Genomic DNA, 6,000 nt, shown 5'->3' with positions numbered 1-6,000 from the left:
TCACTTTGGTTCCAAAATCATAATGACCCTGTGTAAGGTTTCTGAGGAGCAGCTGATGAGTCTGAACCACCAGCCTTGTGTTGAGCTATCCAGTGCTGATCCTGCAGTCACACCAGGAGACACCATAGAGGTCATCAAGTTTACGTTCCAGATGGTGAGATAGAGGATGAGAGACATTCACTTGCTCTAAACCACACAACAAATTGGAAAACGGGTTATCGCGTCAGACTGCAAAGCCGTTTGAACAGCAAGGTCGGTGGTTCAAGCTCACCAGCTGCTCCTCAGAAACCCTATACAGGGTCGCTATCGGTTGGAACTGACTTGATGGCACTTAACAACAACAATAACCTGGCCACAGGAGAATCTTCTCCTTGTCCTTACGTAGTCTTCCCCAGCACGCACCTACTTACCTCCTCATTTTCTGCATGACTGCAAAACTGTAAGGCACCAATGGTGTCTTGTCGTGGTGGCCCAGTGACTGGGGTTAGTGTTCTCCTCAGAGCTTAGATGTATATATTTATACTTCTAAAAGTGTGCTCCTCCTAGTAATGACTCATCTCCATGACAATGCAAGTTCCAAGATGAAAACCCAGTACTCTCAAGTCAGTTCTGATCCATCACATCATTGCAGGACAGAGTAGAACTGCCTCACTTGGAGACCCTTCTCCAAGGCTATATGTCTTTACAGAAGCAGACAAACACATCTTCCAGAGTGGTTGGTGACTTTGAACCACCAACCTTTTGGTTAGCAGCCGAGTGCTAACCACTATGTCACCAAGACTCCTGTTTAAGATGACAGGGATCATATAAAAGTCACCACACCTCCCACAAGTGCTAGAATGGTACCATGAGTGAATCGATGGATCATGGCGAGGTTGTTTCACACAGTGATTAGGAATGTTTCAGGAGAAGAGACCAGGAAAATGGTTCCAGGAAACAGAAACCCATGTACAAAGACCAGTGACAAGAAAGAGTGTGGCACTTAGGAAGAACTGAACTTTTTTCCAAAGCCAAGGAGGCAGACAATGTCTACATTGGGGATATCCTTTCAATTCAAGGTTGTTGTTGTTAAGTGCCGTCGAGTCGGTTCTGACCCATAGCGACCCTGTACAGGGTTTCCGAGGGTGTAAATTTTTACGGGAGTAGAAAGCCTCATCTTTCTCCCGCGGAGCAGCTGGTAGTTTCGAACCGCTGTCCTTAAGGTTCGCAGCCCGATTCGTAACCACTACGCTACCAGATATTTCTATTATTTGAGTCTCTAATGCTGAATCTTTAATCTCAGGCCCCTGGCCGTCCAAATTCCCACTTGTTATTGTTAGATGCCATAGAGTTGGCTCTGAATCATAGTGACCTCTGAACATCAGAACAAAACACTGCACAGTCCTGTGTCAGCTTCACAATTGTTGTGTTTGGGCCCAGTGTTTTTGCCACTGTGTCAGTCCTCTTGTTCGTTGACTCTTCACTCGGTCAAGCCTGATGTCCTTTGGCAGGGACTAGTCCCTCTTGACAACATGTCCAAAGTGCAAGAGACAACATTTCCCATCTTTACAATCTGAGGAGCAATCTGGCCTACATCTTCCAAAACAGGTTCCTTTGGTCTTCTGGCAGCGCCCTTTGCCAAAAACCATAATTTACATGGATCAGTGTTTGTCTGGTGTTCCTTACTCATTGTCCAGCGTTCACGTGCATATGAGGTAATTGAAAATACCATGGCTTGGGTCAGACACACCTTAGCTCTCAAAGTGACATCTTTGCCCATTAGCACTTCAAGGAAGTCTTCTGCAGCAGACTTGTCCAATGCAATATGTCACAATTTCTTGATTGCTGTTTCTGTGAGCATTGATTTATGGATCCAAGCAAAGTAAAATATTTGACAACTTCAATCTTTACTCTGTTTATCATGATATGATTTATTGGACCACGTGAGGGTTTTCACTTTCTTTACACTGTTGTTGTTGTTGTTAAGTGCCGTCGAGTCGGCTCTTTACACTGAGCTGCAATCAATTCAGAAGGCTGTGTGTAGTCTTTGATCTTCCTCTTCAAGTCCTTTTTGCTTCCAGTAAGCAAGGTTGTGTCATCTGCATATCACAGTTTCTTAATGAGTCTTCTGTTATTTCATTCATCTTCATATAATACAGTTTCTTAGATTATTTGTGCAGCAAACAAATTGAATAAGTATGGTGAAAGGATACAACTCTGATTCACACCTTTCGTAATTTTTAATTACTCAGTATCCACTTGTTTCTTCTTTTTCACTGACCTTCCGCTTTACTAAGCATGATGTCTGTCTTCAGGTCCTAGCTCCTCCTGACAACATGCACAAAGTATGGAAAGGTATTTGCAATGAAGAAGTTGTTGGTCTTGCAAGAGTCTATCATGTGATTACCAACACAATTTCTGTTACCATGGCCATATTTTCTAACTGCCTATCTTTCTTCTCTGGAGTCCTGGTTCTGTACTGGGGGATAAACATTGAAGCATTAAACACAAGATCAGTGATTCAAACCCACCAGCCACTCCTCTGAAACCATACACAGGTTGATGTGGTCATCCTCTATTTTCACGTAACGTCGTTTTCACGTAATGACCTGGTCTTTGGAATCTAACCATGTCATTAAGTGAGGAGTCAGTATCCCAACCATGTGTATTTATCTCAAAGACAGCTTAAGGGTTTAATGGAGTTCTTTAGCCGGGTGCTTGCCACACGGTGAGACAAAAGGAACCCCAACTATGATTGTTGTTATTGTTAACAATCTGGAAAAGAAATGTGGATTTGGTCCAGAATTGTTACGCTCTAAAGAGGGAAAGGCAAAGCAATTAAAAACAAGTACATACAAATCTCCATTTACTGGAGGTGCTGTTGTTGTTGTTGAGTGTCAGTGAGTCAGTTCCAACTCATAGCAACCCTGTATCAGGTTTCCAAGGAACGACTGGTGAATTTGAAATGCCAATCTTGCAGTTCAAACCAACCTTGCGATCCAGCGTATTAACCTGCAGTGTTACAAGAATGCGTTGTCTTGTTCATTTTATGTTCTGGGTTTAGAGGTAAATTGCAAAATCCTTTTTATTGCAAATTAATTCAATCATCCACAATGTTTATTGAGTCCAGGTGAGTTGCTAGGCACTTGGGGGAGAGGAAGATGAATTAGATGCTGATCCTGCACTCAGCTTGGGAGCTGCAGAAAGGAGAGGACAGCTTTTCTAGAAATGTGAAATGTTTAAATACAGAATGCTGAGCATTATTTACTTTTTAAAAAGTAATTGAGGCTCTTGAAAGGGCCTCTCATTGCCTAAATGAGTTCATGGAAATGTCTTGTACGTTGTCTTGGATGGTAGTTACACACGGTGTGTGCAATTACCAAAGCGCATCAAACTGAATCCACATCGTGATCTGTGCACAGGATTATATCTCAGTGACACCTCAGTACAAACTATCACATGATGCAAAAGAAAACAAAAGGCAGGGAGACTGGAAATGGATGTGTTCTGGGCACAAGATGGGTCTTAGGATTTGTGTTTCTCAATCATAATCCATTACGTGTATAATCTCATTTTACTACCATATATTGTGTCACATCCTCTTTAAAATGAAAATGGTTACGTTCTGCTTGGTTCAAAACTGTATATATGAAGTCGAACTAATTTTTATTCTCACTTCACAATACTAACGGGCAAAGACAGCTATAAGATGATGGCGGTTGCACCGATACACCAAATTTCCCCAGTTTTCCTTTCATCTATTCAACCGATTGTATGAAACACATGTATGGACAAAATTCTATTGCATTACCTTTTGGATCAGTTCAGTTTGAGTTCTTGGGACAGCCAGGTGGAAAACAGATACTAAAATGGTAGATAGCCAAGTTGGGGGCTAAGGACTAAAGATAGGGCCAGATGCTCCTTGGAAACCCTACACAGGGTCGCTACGGGTCAGAGTGGACTCGACGGCACTTAACAACAACAACAACAAGAGTGTGTTGATCATTTCTGTCAAATTAACATCTGTAGCACAGTGTGATGGAACATAATTGGAGTTTGAAAGATTGCTGAGTATATACAAGTCATGTGTGCTTAAGACAGAGGGAAGTAGGGGCTCTACAAGTATTGGAATAAGTTCTGATTTTCCATCCCACACTAATAAACTAACTAAGCCCTGTCAGTATGGAGCTGTATTGTGGCTTACTGAGCCCTGGGAATTTTAGAGAAATGCTGTGTTGGGTGCTGATATTTACACTTGCTAGGGAACGTTAGTCCCCTTTCTGTTCCCTAAAGTCTGGGGATAAAAAAAACAAAAAACAAATATCAAAACTATTCTTAGAACAGACAACTATAACCTCTTTAGAGTCTTAGGTTCAGGTTCAAATTCTGAAATGTGGACTTCTAAGCAAAGGTGTCAGTAACAAGTCTGTTTTAGGTAGCAACTCAAAATTCTGCTTAGCTTAGAATGTCAAAACAAGTAGACAGAATGTCACAACAGAAAATGGCAAAACTGGAAGTCAGAAGACTTTAATTTGCGCCCGAGCTCTGCCTCTGAAAAACTAGATGACCCTAACCTTTCTGACTCTCCTTCCCCTTGTTTATAAAACAATGATGGGGAGAGGGGGACGGATGATCTCCCGACTCTGACATTTTATGGTTCTCTCAAAGAGGCCTTTAATAGCGCTGGTGGGCAGATAACATTTCCATAAATTGACCTGCCTATCTGATTTAATCCACCAACGTGAAGACATGTAAATCAGGTGATGGGCAGAAATTAATGCCAAAGATGACTTTGGTAGAATCATTTCCCTCCTTGAAATGGCAGATGGAAACACTGGAAAGAGATGGTGCTAGGTTTTAGAATGCGTCTTAATTACCAGCAAATGCAGTTTCACTGGAAGGTTTCTAAACCCACTGATCACAATATTTTGTCCAGTGACTCAGATTTCGAGAAAGAATATGGAAAATCACCCATTTCTAAAACATTTGTGATTTCTCCTGGGTCATTAAATATTTTCAATTCCTGTACTGACCTTTTCTTTATGTGCCTGAGCATCTTAGCCCTGGATCTAATAAGCCACGAGTGGGAAAAGATAAAGATTTATTAAGTACTGATTAAGTGTTGTGGTCAGGCCAGGTGTTTGACCTGTGGTATGTGTGACCTCGTTGAACACCCCTGTGGCGGATGCTGTCACGTGTGCCCACTTTTCTTGGCATTACTTGCCATACTGGAAGCTGCTGGCTGAGGGCTTCTATCTAGCCACGCTTGGTACATCGGGACAAGCCAGAAACATACAAGAGTTACTTCTGTACAAACAACCTCCAGCCAATAGCAGATGGGCATTTGGTGGAGAATACCTCAGCTTCCTTGCCTCTTGTTTGGAGTAATTCTGAGATGTGTCCTACACTCAACCACACAGTTCCCCAAAGGAGTTGAGCTCTGGTTGCTCAGGTTACAAATAGGCTTGATAACACATCACTGCTGAATGGTTGCTTTTCTTTTCTGATACAAGGAGGCTTGCAAAAATGGAACTGAGAGATAATGGGATTTTTCCATGAAGCTCCCTCGTATTTTCTGAGATCACCTTCCCAATGAAGCACCTACATTCAAATCCTTATCTCAGGGTTTGCTCTTTGGGAACCCAGAGTAAGATGGCGTCCAAGATCCCTTTAGAACAGGTACCATTATTGCCAATGAATAGATGAGGAACCTGAGGCTCAGTGTGGTTAAGGAATAACTAGCTTTCAGTCTTGGTGCTTGGGATCTTTCTGACTCTAATGCCCTAAAGTCTAATAGACTTCCTTGTACATCACTGGTTCCCAACCAAGGGTGATTTTGTTCCCCAGGGGACACTTGCCAATGTGTCGAGTTAGCTTTGGTTGTCACAGCTGAAAGATGCTACTCTATTGTAATGACTAGATGTTAGGGATGCTGCTAAAAATCTACCATATATAGGACAGACCTCTACTAACAAAGACCTTGTTGTGAAATGCTGTTGAAGCGATTCTGACTCACAGTGA

At 42.2% G+C, this 6,000-nt stretch overlaps 1 protein-coding gene across 1 annotated transcript in view; it reads left to right on the top strand.

The window, feature by feature from the left end:
- Positions 1–6,000, top strand: part of VAT1L (vesicle amine transport 1-like) — a 183,128-nt gene that overhangs the window by 83,267 nt on the left and 93,861 nt on the right. The gene's annotated exons all lie outside the window — the stretch shown is intronic.

Source organism: Chrysochloris asiatica, unplaced genomic scaffold (assembly GCF_000296735.1).
Source record: "Chrysochloris asiatica unplaced genomic scaffold, ChrAsi1.0 scaffold00037, whole genome shotgun sequence".
NCBI classification, from domain to species: Eukaryota; Metazoa; Chordata; class Mammalia; order Afrosoricida; family Chrysochloridae; genus Chrysochloris; species Chrysochloris asiatica.
Note: the sequence above shows the minus strand (reverse complement) of the source record. Positions and strands in the feature narration are given on the sequence as shown.